The sequence below is a fragment of the Misgurnus anguillicaudatus genome, chromosome 2 (genome assembly GCF_027580225.2).
Source record: "Misgurnus anguillicaudatus chromosome 2, ASM2758022v2, whole genome shotgun sequence".
Taxonomy (NCBI): domain Eukaryota; kingdom Metazoa; phylum Chordata; class Actinopteri; order Cypriniformes; family Cobitidae; genus Misgurnus; species Misgurnus anguillicaudatus.
The window spans coordinates 46,715,412-46,726,599 of record NC_073338.2 but is presented as its reverse complement, the minus strand read 5'-3'; the positions used below and the strand labels follow the sequence as shown (position 1 = coordinate 46,726,599).

Below are 11,188 nucleotides of genomic sequence, written 5' to 3'. Positions count from 1 at the left end.
TTCAATCACCTCAATGGATGACCTTAACACACATGTGGTTTTGTTTATAAATTTTGCTTAACTTGCAAAATAGGCAGTGTGAATGGGTACCGCACCAAAAAAAAACAAAAAACAATTTGGTCCAGACCAAAGGAAGTGAACTAGCATACTTCTGAACTAGCAGTCTCCAGACCCTAAATCTCAACAATGGTGACAAAGCTTATTATTTATCCATGCCGCAGTGCATGCTGGGAGTCCTGGAGGAGATATGTAATTTGTTAATACCAAGCATGTATTGCAGCATGAAGTTCTTCATTTAATTGTAAACATTGTTGAGATTCATACTCTGATTCTTGATGTTTGTGCATCCAAAATGCACACTGGTTAATTTTTGTCCATAGTTTCTAAACATATCCAACCGTGGCACTGCCATTTGCAGATAGAGAGAAAATAATTGACAGCACAATTGGGTTTCAATTTCAACAAACCGCCATCATTGCGATCAGTGTTTGAATTTCATCAGCTCATTTGCATTTTAAAGGACACACCCAAAAACGGCACATTTTTGCTCACACCTACAAAGTGGCAGTTTTAACATGCTATAATAAATGATCTGTAGGGATTTTTAGCTAGAACTTCACATACATACTCTGGGGACACCAAAGATTTATTTTACATCTTTAAAAAAATCTCATAATATGAAAAATATTTTTGGGAGTTTTCTGTCTAACTTTAGTTTGTAGACTACAACACATTGAAATGCAACATCTTAGACTCATGAGATGTTCTTTTGATTTATTTCATGATGAATATTTGTAATGTTTATGTCTGTATGAATATCTGATAAATACAATCACTGTTCATGAACAGTACAGAGTACAAATACTGTAATGCTGTAAGGGGCCGATCACACAGAACACGTTTATGGTAGTGGCAGGCTCCTTTTTTTTTAATGTGTTTTGGCCAGCCTCCCGCACCACCCATTTTTAAAGGAGTGCTCTAAGCGGAAAAGCACCTGACGTTATGTGCGTTTTTTCATTATCAAATCGAATGAGGGGAGAGGTGGGCTTTCCGTTGTTTCCTGTGTGTTTGTGCACCCTTCACCCTCGATCAAGGTCAGAGTGAGTGCCATGTTTTTAAAGTTTCAGCTATTATGACAGTTAAGAGCAAAAGAGCACTCACTTTAATATTTGATTGACAGGACAGGATTGCCTCAGTGGTTACATAGCTTCATATAAAGCAGCTCAGTATCACGAGATTGTGTACCTATAGTCATGTACATTTTTTATTATTTTTCGTGATACTGTCATGAATTTCCACGTTTTATCGTGATCGTATCACAAATTTCTGTTTATGTGTCATTGTCACGTATTGGTTGCTCGACTGTTTTGTCCTAGTTTTTTTACCATTGTCGCTTCAGTTTAAGGTTAAATTTACATAAAATGACATCCTTACCTAAACCCACTAACCCCAGAAGACAATGGTTTAAATTTAAAATATAAAAAAATCAGAAAAAAATAGTATAGACTAATACTAAAAGTGACACACCAAATCTAGCCCTAAACTAAAGTGACAATGGTTTGAAAATGGGAAAAAGCAGTCGAGTAGGCTAACCAATACGTGGCAATGACATATTCGTGAAAAACACAGAAATTCGTGACAGTATCATGAAAAAAAAAATTATGTGACTACAGGAGTTCGTAATTTCATGAGACAGGGTGGCAAAAAGCTGTTCCACACTGCTCTTTTTAAAGTGAACCCAAAAAAGGCGTTTCCAGGCGTTTAAAACACGTTTGGTGTGATTGGCCGCTAACACAGTTCTTGAGAAGTTTTGTTTCTGTGTTTCAATTATATATTTAAGATTATGATATATATTTTATGATATCTAAAAATATTTTACTGTAATCTTTGTCTTTCTGTTGATTTGTATAAATTAAATCTCAGTGATTAATGACTGTGTAATGTCTAATATTCATCTAAATCATTTTCATGGGCAAATGGAATTCAGATCGTCAGGTTGAGCTTCCAGACCTCCTACAGTAGATGTTGCTTCAATACATTAGGCCATAATAATATATAATTAAAAAACAGTTTGATGCAATATACATAATTAAACATAAAGAATTAAACATCAAAGAGCTGTAAGGCAAATAACTGTAAATGATTTGACACAGCGACACCTCTTGATCAAATTCATTTGTGTTTTATTAAGTTTAGTTTTACTCATAACAGTAAGAGTCGACTCTAACAATAATAAATGTGCATAAAACAAGAAGTCTTTCAGAATGCAGCACAATATCTTACAGCAACTATAAGCAAAGGTGAGGTGTAAGATTCATGGAGGATGTTAAGCATCAAGCAGGTGCTTTCAGCAGGTAAGATCACCTGTGTGGTTGAACTGTAACACAACTGACAGCTTTCAGGCATTGAGTTTAGTTTTGGAAAAGTGATGCTTTGGTTTCATAGCTATTGTGCAGCAACCTGAAATGAGTGAAACGCTGACCTCAGTGCTGGAGGATTTGACAGGTACATTCATTTAGTTTTTTTCCTCTGTGCTTTGTGTCCTTTCCCTGCTCACAAAGCAACTCTCTCATGTGTTTGGCGTATGGTATTCAGATCGTGGTTATCGCCAGAATGTGCTTTTGAAAAGTTTTTGGTGATTGGTTTCTACCCTAGACATTCATCCGTCATGTCCGATCCTGACTCTGTGTTTACAATCTAGTTTGACTAGAAGCCAGAAGATGAGATCGAGATAACATACATTGAGATATTTCAATGGATGATTTGTGCCATATTCATAATTATTTTACTCTCTTTGTAAACCTTCAGATCAATTTGGCAGAAAACAAGTTATGAATCACAAAAAAAAAAAAAAAAAATCTCTTGGTCTACAAACATGCCAAAACTGTGTTGGGTCAGACGTGATAAAAAACAACTTTTTCTAATAATTCTCCAGTTGAGAGTAAAAGTTTTAATGTCACGGTAGGAAATCCTCTGTTTCCTCCGTGTCATGTGTGTGTATGTTTGTTTGTTCACTCACCTCTGCCATGTGCTCGTTTGATTAAGTGTTGTCACCTGTGTATGATTGCCTCGCTCCAGCTGATCCTCATTACCCATCAGCTACATATACTCACTCAGTTCTCCTCCTGTTGTCAGATCCTCATTTCATGTTGCTGCTACCACTTGGATTATCGTCTCTCGTCGTCGTGTTGGATTTGTGTTCGTGTTGTCGTCTCCGTGTGAGTGTTTGGTTTGTTCCTGGTTATATCCACTGGCCATCATCACACTCTTCACCGACTTCACGATTCAACACTCTTCACGCCACCGTAGACCTTCGATCACCATTGCCAACATCCTGGACTCAGTCATTCATTCTGTTGTTTCACTGTATTTAACCATCATTCTTAATAAATCTGTGTTGATCGTCTGCGCTTGCCTCCTCCACATTATTGTATCGTTACAGAAGGATCTGACCATCATGGAGGCAGCAGGCGATCGCTCCCCATCTCATCTAGAAGAATTTTTACAGAGAGCTGTAGGTCGTATGGATCGCCAGGACAAGGCGATAGATGAGATGGGTCGAGCCTTTCAAGCAATGGTGACGAAGGTTTCCGAGCTCGCCCTCCAGGCTCAACAACAACATCTACCGTCACCCACTGCGCCCCCCACGCCACCCACACCACCGATCGCCACCGGGGGTATTCCCCAGTCCGAACCACGCCTTCCGATTCCGGAGAAGTATGCGGGTGAGCCGAAATTTTGTCGATCATTTCTATCTCATTGTTCTTTGCATTTCACATTACAGCCCCGCACGTTCACCACCGAGGAGGTGAAGGTGGCGTTCCTGCTCTCTTTGCTTACGGGGAAGGCTGCCCTCTGGGGGACGGCGGTGTGGGAGAACCACGACAGCTGCTGTGCTTCGTTCCACGCCCTCTCGGAGGAGATGAAACGGGTCTTCGACCGCTCCGTCGCCGGGAGGGAGGCGGCCAGACTGTTAGCGGACCTGCGTCAGGAGGAGAGGTCCGTTTCCGATTATTCCATCGAGTTCCGCACCCTGGCGGCGGAGTGTAAGTGGAACGAAGAGGCGCAGTGGGATCATTTCCTGCATGGGTTGGCTGACCGCATCCAACAGGTGATTCGAGCCGTGGAACTTCCCTCTTCACTCAATGGTCTAATTGATCTCACTATCCGGATTGACAACCGGCTAGACCAAGCCGCCAGACGGAGGGGGAGAACCACTCGCACAACCAGTCCCGAGGTTCAGCATCGGCGGCCAGAGGTTGCGGTCAGCCCACCTGGAGATCTGGAACCCATGCAGGTGGGGCGAGCTCGGCTCTCCCGGGAGGAGAGGATTAGGCGGAGATCCCTTGGACTGTGTTTATACTGTGGCAGCCCAGAACATCACATCCAGCGCTGCCCAGTAAAAGATCAAGCCCGATAGTAAATCTGAGGCTACTATCGGGTGGGATCTCTGCCAGGAAGACCTCATCTACATCGACACTCCTTCCGGTGAGACTACGGTGGTCCACCAACACACTGGATCAGCACGCTTTGGTGGATTCTGGGGCAGAGGGTAGTTTCATGGACTTCAACTACGCACGTAAAATCAAGATTCCTCTCACCTCCCTCAAACACCCCATTGCACCTTTTGCACTTGATGGACACAAGCTTCCAGTCATCACCCAGACCACCATTCCTGTTTCACTCATCACATCTGGTAATCATACGGAGAAGATTTCATTCCTCATCACAGACTCACCTCAGACTCCCATTGTTCTCGGTCACACTTGGCTCCATAAACACAACCCCAGGATTGATTGGCGTCTCGGATCTGTGGTTAGCTGGAGCGAGGAGTGTCATTTGTCTTGTCTTTTGTCTGCTGGTGTTAATGTTTCTGAGTCTGTGTTTCAGGGAGAGGCAGTGGATTTGACTAACGTGTCCGCGGAGTACCACGACCTGAAGGAGGTGTTCAGTAAGTCGCGGGCTGATTCTCTTCCTCCTCATCGTCCCTACGACTGTGCTATAGAGTTATTGCCAGGTACCTCTCCGCCTAAGGGCAAGTTATATTCCTTGTCTATTCCAGAGACGGCGGCCATGGAGAAATATATATCCAGTTCTCTAGCAACGGGGTTCATTCCCCCTTCCTCTTCTCCAGCGGGGGCGGGGTTCTTTTTTGTGGGAAAGAAGGACGGATCCTTGCGACCTTGTATTGACTACCGAGGGTTGAACAACATAACGGTAAAGAATACTTATCCTTTGCCGCTTATGTCTTCAGCTTTTGAGAGGTTGCAGGGAGCGGCCGTTTTCACTAAATTGGACTGACGTAACGCTTATCATTTGGTCCGCATTAGGGAGGGGGACGAATGGAAGACTGCTTTTAACACCCCTCGTGGCCATTTTGAGTACTGCGTGATGCCTTTCGGGCTATCTAACTCGCCGGCAGTCTTCCAAGCACTCGTTAATGACGTGTTGCGAGACTATGGGGTCAGATTTGTTTCGTATTTCTGAATAAATATACTATGATCCACAAATAAATATAGAGAGTTTCATAAATATTTTTTAAATCCACAAATGCACAATAAGCGAACCATAAATATATGTTAGACATTTCATAAAAAGGAAGGAAATTCACAAATAAATAAAATGGGATTTGCAAATGAAAAAATATTTATAAATATATATTTTTATTTTATTTATATGTGAATGGCTTCCTGCGCATTTGTGGATCGCTTTCTGTGCATTTGTGAATCGCTGAACACATTTGTGGATCGCTTTCTGTGCATTTGTGAATTGCTGCACTCATTTGTGGATCGCGTTCTGTGCATTTGTGGATTTGAAACATTTCTAACGTCAAGACGTGCACAAGAATCCACAAATAGGTGGACTCCGCCCACCGTCTACTCCAGCCAATCAGACAACAAGCACACTGTGCTGACCAATCGTGGCACGATCTCCCTTCAACCAATCACAGAGTCTTTTCTTGAAACATTGTGCAAAAGACCCAGACGGAGGAGGACTTTTATTATGACAGCGAGTATCGCTCACTCAAAGCAATGGCGGAAGAGCGCTAGTTTTGTACAAGTGTCTCGCTGTGTGAGGCATGAATCGTGTTGTTGTGGAGACGATAGCACCAGATTGTTACGCGGTGTGTTCATGTACGTCATTAGAGTGAGTACAGTTAGATTTGCATGTTTTGTTTTTGTTAAAATTTTCGTTATTAATAGTGCTAACATGTTATTAGCTAAACTGTGAATCTACTACGCTGTAACGCTATATAAATCACTTTCTTTTGCTGTTCATCAATGTGTTTATCCTGTAATAATGTCAGTTATATTACATACGTTGTGTAAACACTGCTAATGGTGTAAAATGTGTCATTTGAGACACGTCTCTGTTTATGTTATTTTCAGGGCTCTCAAGTTTTATCAAAAGTTTGGAGTGAGATTTCATCTGTTAGGGGAGGAGCCACTTAAATATTTGCAGCAGTGACCCCTCGGCCCCAACCAATTCTCTCAGGTTTTTGGTAGCAGTTAAATTTAATATATTGTTTATAATTGATTAGCACAAATAGAAATTATAACAGTTGGGAAATCTAATTAAAGACAAAGTCATAGAAATTAAATACATTGTTTTATTTCAAAAATACAAATATATAAAAAATTGCCCCAAATGAGCCAACTGAACAGCAACATTGCAGAACTTGCCCTGAGCATACTTACAATACAAGGTGTGTTTGTGTGACATCTTTTAAACAGATAAATGCAATGATTAATGTATACATTGGCAGGATATAAACATTACTAAAATAAAAGCCAGAGTATAGCTGAATAGCTAAAAAGAGTATGAATAAAGTATAATTTGAAAATAATGAAATAAATGAAAATGAAATATCTTGTCCTTTCCATTCCCAGGTGAAACAAATACTATAGTAATTTATAGTAAATACTATAGTGTTTTTGACCCATACTATAGTAATGTACTTGAATTAATTTGTTGTGGTAATTCTATAGTTGCTGTGATAACATCAACTATAGTAATATAAACGTATTACTTTATCCAATACTGTACTACATTGTCTACAACTATAGGGTATAATATACTAGAATATACACTACAGATTACTGTAGTATAAACTAAAGAATACTAACGTTAGAGTATTTATTACAGTTTATCAGTTCACTACTATAGTTAATACAGAGTATGCTGTAGCAATCATTAACAAAGTGTTGTAAATACTATAATATACTAAAATTTACTATACTATTAGTATGGTTCAAAAACACTATAGTATTTCCTATAATATTTTTCACCTGGGATTGTTTCAGGTAGCCTCTAGTGTTTAGTATATTCCTAAAGTTAAAGCTAATTCTGATTGCAAAGCAGTTCGATTTTTTTAATCAATAATAATTTACCTCGGCTATATTTCCCAACAACAGTTTTTATTATCTTTGATCACATTTTTGTGATGTCATCCAAGAATCGTAAAATCAAATTGCTATAAAAAAGAATGCGTTACCTACCGCTTTCATCGGATTCTTCTCTTCCAACTGCCACTTCGTCTGTGTGACGTGAGAATCTATGTTGCCTAGTAACGAATGTGCTTGCAGCAGGATCACGAAATTTACCCAGAAACAACAAATTCTGATTTCTGATTGGCTGGTAGGTGACAATTATATCAGGATGTCTAGTGTGACCGTGTCCGCGGCTCGACAGATATGAACTCGGCAGAGAACTTCTCTCCTGTGCCTCGTTCATTAATTGTATAGAGTGGGAAAAGTTTTCTTATTTTTTCAGCGTGAGAAATACAAGGTGTGGCGTGTGAGCGTGTGAACTGACTGAAATGCGTGAGTCTCACGGTGAATGCGTGAGACTTGAGAGCCCTGTATTTTGATGATGTATGAGGGGAGAAGCTGTAGCTAATTTGTCAATGTTATGTATGTTTATTAGCAATAGTGTTACTTTGGGAATCCTGTTGTTATCTGTTGCAGGGAAACCACATCTCCACCTGCCTATGATCTGGCTAAGCTCTCAAATATAGCCAGGCACTCATGCATATCCATTCACATGCCATGCAACCAAGCTCATAAATACAGCTCTGGCCTATCTCTCTTAAAGGAGCATACCCTCATCCTGTGCAGAGCTTCATTAAAGGACTACTACCAATATTCACCATTACCTTCATCAACGACTGCTCTGCTATCCAAGTTGTGCCTCTCATTCAGAGTTCTGTGCGGTGTGTGCTACCTCATAAATACTGAATGCTGGCTCTCTCCTATCTAATGTATGTTCTCTTGTGTGCCTAATAAACAGCTCAAGTTGGTTCAACGCTCTCTATTGTGACACCCAAGACACCCTTGGTACACTGCTATATTCATTCGTAACTAGCCCCCTACACTTCAGAGTAGTCTTCGCTACCATTATAGTTATGTAGTGACATTTGCTTACAGATAGTTTGTATCTAACGTGGTACATTTTATTATGACATGACAAAACAAATGTGTTTTACCTCGTCTCCTACTACAGAACTGATCATTTAATTACACATTATGCATTATGGTATCTTTTAAATGAACAAGAAATTCCTGTGGTGTCTACATCTTAATGTCAAGCAGGTTTAATATGTCAAAGCTGTTAGATAGTCTTAGCGCTCAGTCACACCAAAAGCGCTTTAAACGCTTGCAAACGCAAGGCGCGACGCACTGCCTTTTTTAAAAAAGAGCAGTGCAGCGCGGCTTTTCATATTGCTAAGCAACCACCGAGTCAGCTGTCTTGTCAATCAAATATTGAAGCGTGAGCGCTCTTTTGCTGTTAACTGTCATATTAGCAGAAACTTTAAAAAGAGGGCGCTTGCTCTGACCTTGTTTAAGGATAAGAGGAGCACAAACACGCAGGAGAGAGTGAGCGAGTGGAGTCCGGTTCTTCAAAGCAACTGTAAACTTCCCTCGCCACAATGTAAGGCCCGCCTCTCCCCTCATTCGATTGGACAATGGAAGACGCGAATGACGTCAGGCGCTCCTCCGCTCTCAGCGCTCCTTCAAAAACGCGTGCGCGGCAGGCGGCAGAAAACCGCAAGGCGCTCGGCGCGCATAAACAGCGCGCAAACGCGCCCTGCCCATAGAATATCATTCAAAAAAGGCGCCTGCAACTGCCATAAACGCTTTTGGTGTGACTGAGCCCTTACAGTGTTGTTTTTATTTTCCCTTCATGCTCTGAACAAGCTTATGCTCTTACTGTCATTAACAGTAAAATTCATAGACGTAAGATGGATTTTTACACTAGTATGCAATCAAACAACTGGTATGTTATTTGTTTTTTATTGTGTGTGTTTTTTAGGAGTGGGGGTGCATTCAGCTGATGTAGATGTTTGCCTAAAAGGGATATGACAGACGCTACATATCATTTCATGGGATTTTTATATGTTTTACGACTTGCATCTTTACTTGACCAGGTGTTACAGATGATCAACAAAATGCCCTCTGGAAGGTCCTGAGTGGGGAATTCTCTGAAGTAAAGGATGAATTTGTGTTCATATTTCAAGTTCAAGAGGATATTGAATTTTTTTGTCATACTGTGTTAATGAACAAGGCCTGAAGGTCAATGCCATGTTTCTCAATCAGCAATTGCAGTAGACAGGAGTGAATGAATGAAATGTGTAATGAACTCATTTATTTATGAATCAATAATTTGAAGGAATAAATAAATAAGCTAATTCTTTGTGTAAGCTTAGATGCAGACATTTGTTAGAGTGTGCTGAAATAAGTAGTACAGATTTATATAGAACACAATATCTTAAGTAAATTAAATATTATATGTAAACAAACAAACACACACACACACACACACACACACACATCTGTAATTTCTAAATGGGGTGTAAATTAAATTTTAAGTTAAGCCAAGCCAGATTTATTTATATAGTGTTTTTTTTACAAAGTTGCATTGCTTCAAAACAGCTTTACAAGAAAGAAGAAAAACCAGGGAAATTACTAAATTAATAGTAAATATAATGGGTTATATAGTATTATTCCAAACTATAGATTATAATCTAATAAAACAGTATTTTGTTCTTCAACTATTGATAATTTAGTCAAATAATATAAATAATCAGGAACAGACCAAACTATACAAGCCTTTCCAATTTCCACCTCACATTGAAATGGAACCTTAAAAGGATTAAAATTACCTGAGAACAGGAGTTTGATATTACATAAGGGATTAGCAAAATTGAAACCAAGACGTCTTTAAGATTGTAGCCGGATTATTTCAAGAAAGGCTATATGCTATATTTACAGAATTTACAAAATGCTAAACTTAGTTACTGTCAGCCAGGAAACAAACCAACACGGCAACAGAAGGAATCAAAAAGCCACGTGTGGAGTAAACTACTGCTAAAAACCGGTTTTAATCAATTTAATTTGACAAATATTAACCTTGACATACCTTACCACAAAGTGTATTAAGAGAATCCCTAGTAAAGAATTATTGACAACTGTCAACAGTGCCCGTTCCTCGATCGGAAGGCTGCAGCCTGCATAAGTCATCACGTCTGGTTAATTTAAGTTAACTGAGCATTACATCCGCAAATCATAAGCATTTTACAACAATTAACGACTAACTGAGAATAATAGTCAACTTTATAATAGTTAATTTTCTAAAATAAGACAGTCTTGATGATGTATGCAGCCTACAAGATTGCCTGATGAAATTCAACTGTGTTCCCGACCTAACAGTAAAACAAAATGTGATTGGTTGGAGGGAAATCTTGCCACGATTGGTCAGCACAGTGTGCTTGTTGTCTGATTAGCTGGAGTAGACGGTGGGCGGAGTCCACTTATTTGTGGATTCTTATGCACGTCTTGACGTTAGAAATGTTTCAAATCCACAAATGCACAGAACGCGATCCACAAATGAGTGCAGCAATTCACAAATGCACAGAAAGCGATCCACAAATGTGTGCAGCGATTCACAAATGCACAGAAAGCAATCCACAAATGTGCAGGAAGCCATTCACATATAAATAAAATAAAAATATATATTTATAAATATTTTTTCATTTGCAAATCCCATTTTATTTATTTGTGAATTTCCTTCCTTTTTATGAAATGTCTAACATATATTTATGGTTCGCTTATTGTGCATTTGTGGATTTAAAAAATATTTATGAAACTCTCTATATTTATTTGTGGATCATAGTATATTTATTCAGAAA

General features: G+C 39.5%; 1 protein-coding gene and 2 long non-coding RNA genes across 3 annotated transcripts in view; 1 reads left to right on the top strand and 2 right to left on the bottom strand.

Annotated features, from left to right (window-relative positions):
* LOC141350968 (uncharacterized) overlaps positions 1–11,188 on the bottom strand; it is a 125,626-nt gene that overhangs the window by 44,758 nt on the left and 69,680 nt on the right. The gene's annotated exons all lie outside the window — the stretch shown is intronic.
* Positions 1–11,188, bottom strand: part of LOC129443099 (tripartite motif-containing protein 16-like) — a 65,702-nt gene that overhangs the window by 30,056 nt on the left and 24,458 nt on the right. The window lies entirely within an intron of this gene.
* LOC141350843 (uncharacterized) lies at positions 5,461–10,247 on the top strand. The gene is made up of 3 exons (XR_012358977.1): positions 5,461–6,147; positions 7,968–8,336; positions 9,313–10,247. It is a non-coding gene; the product is annotated as an uncharacterized lncRNA (long non-coding RNA).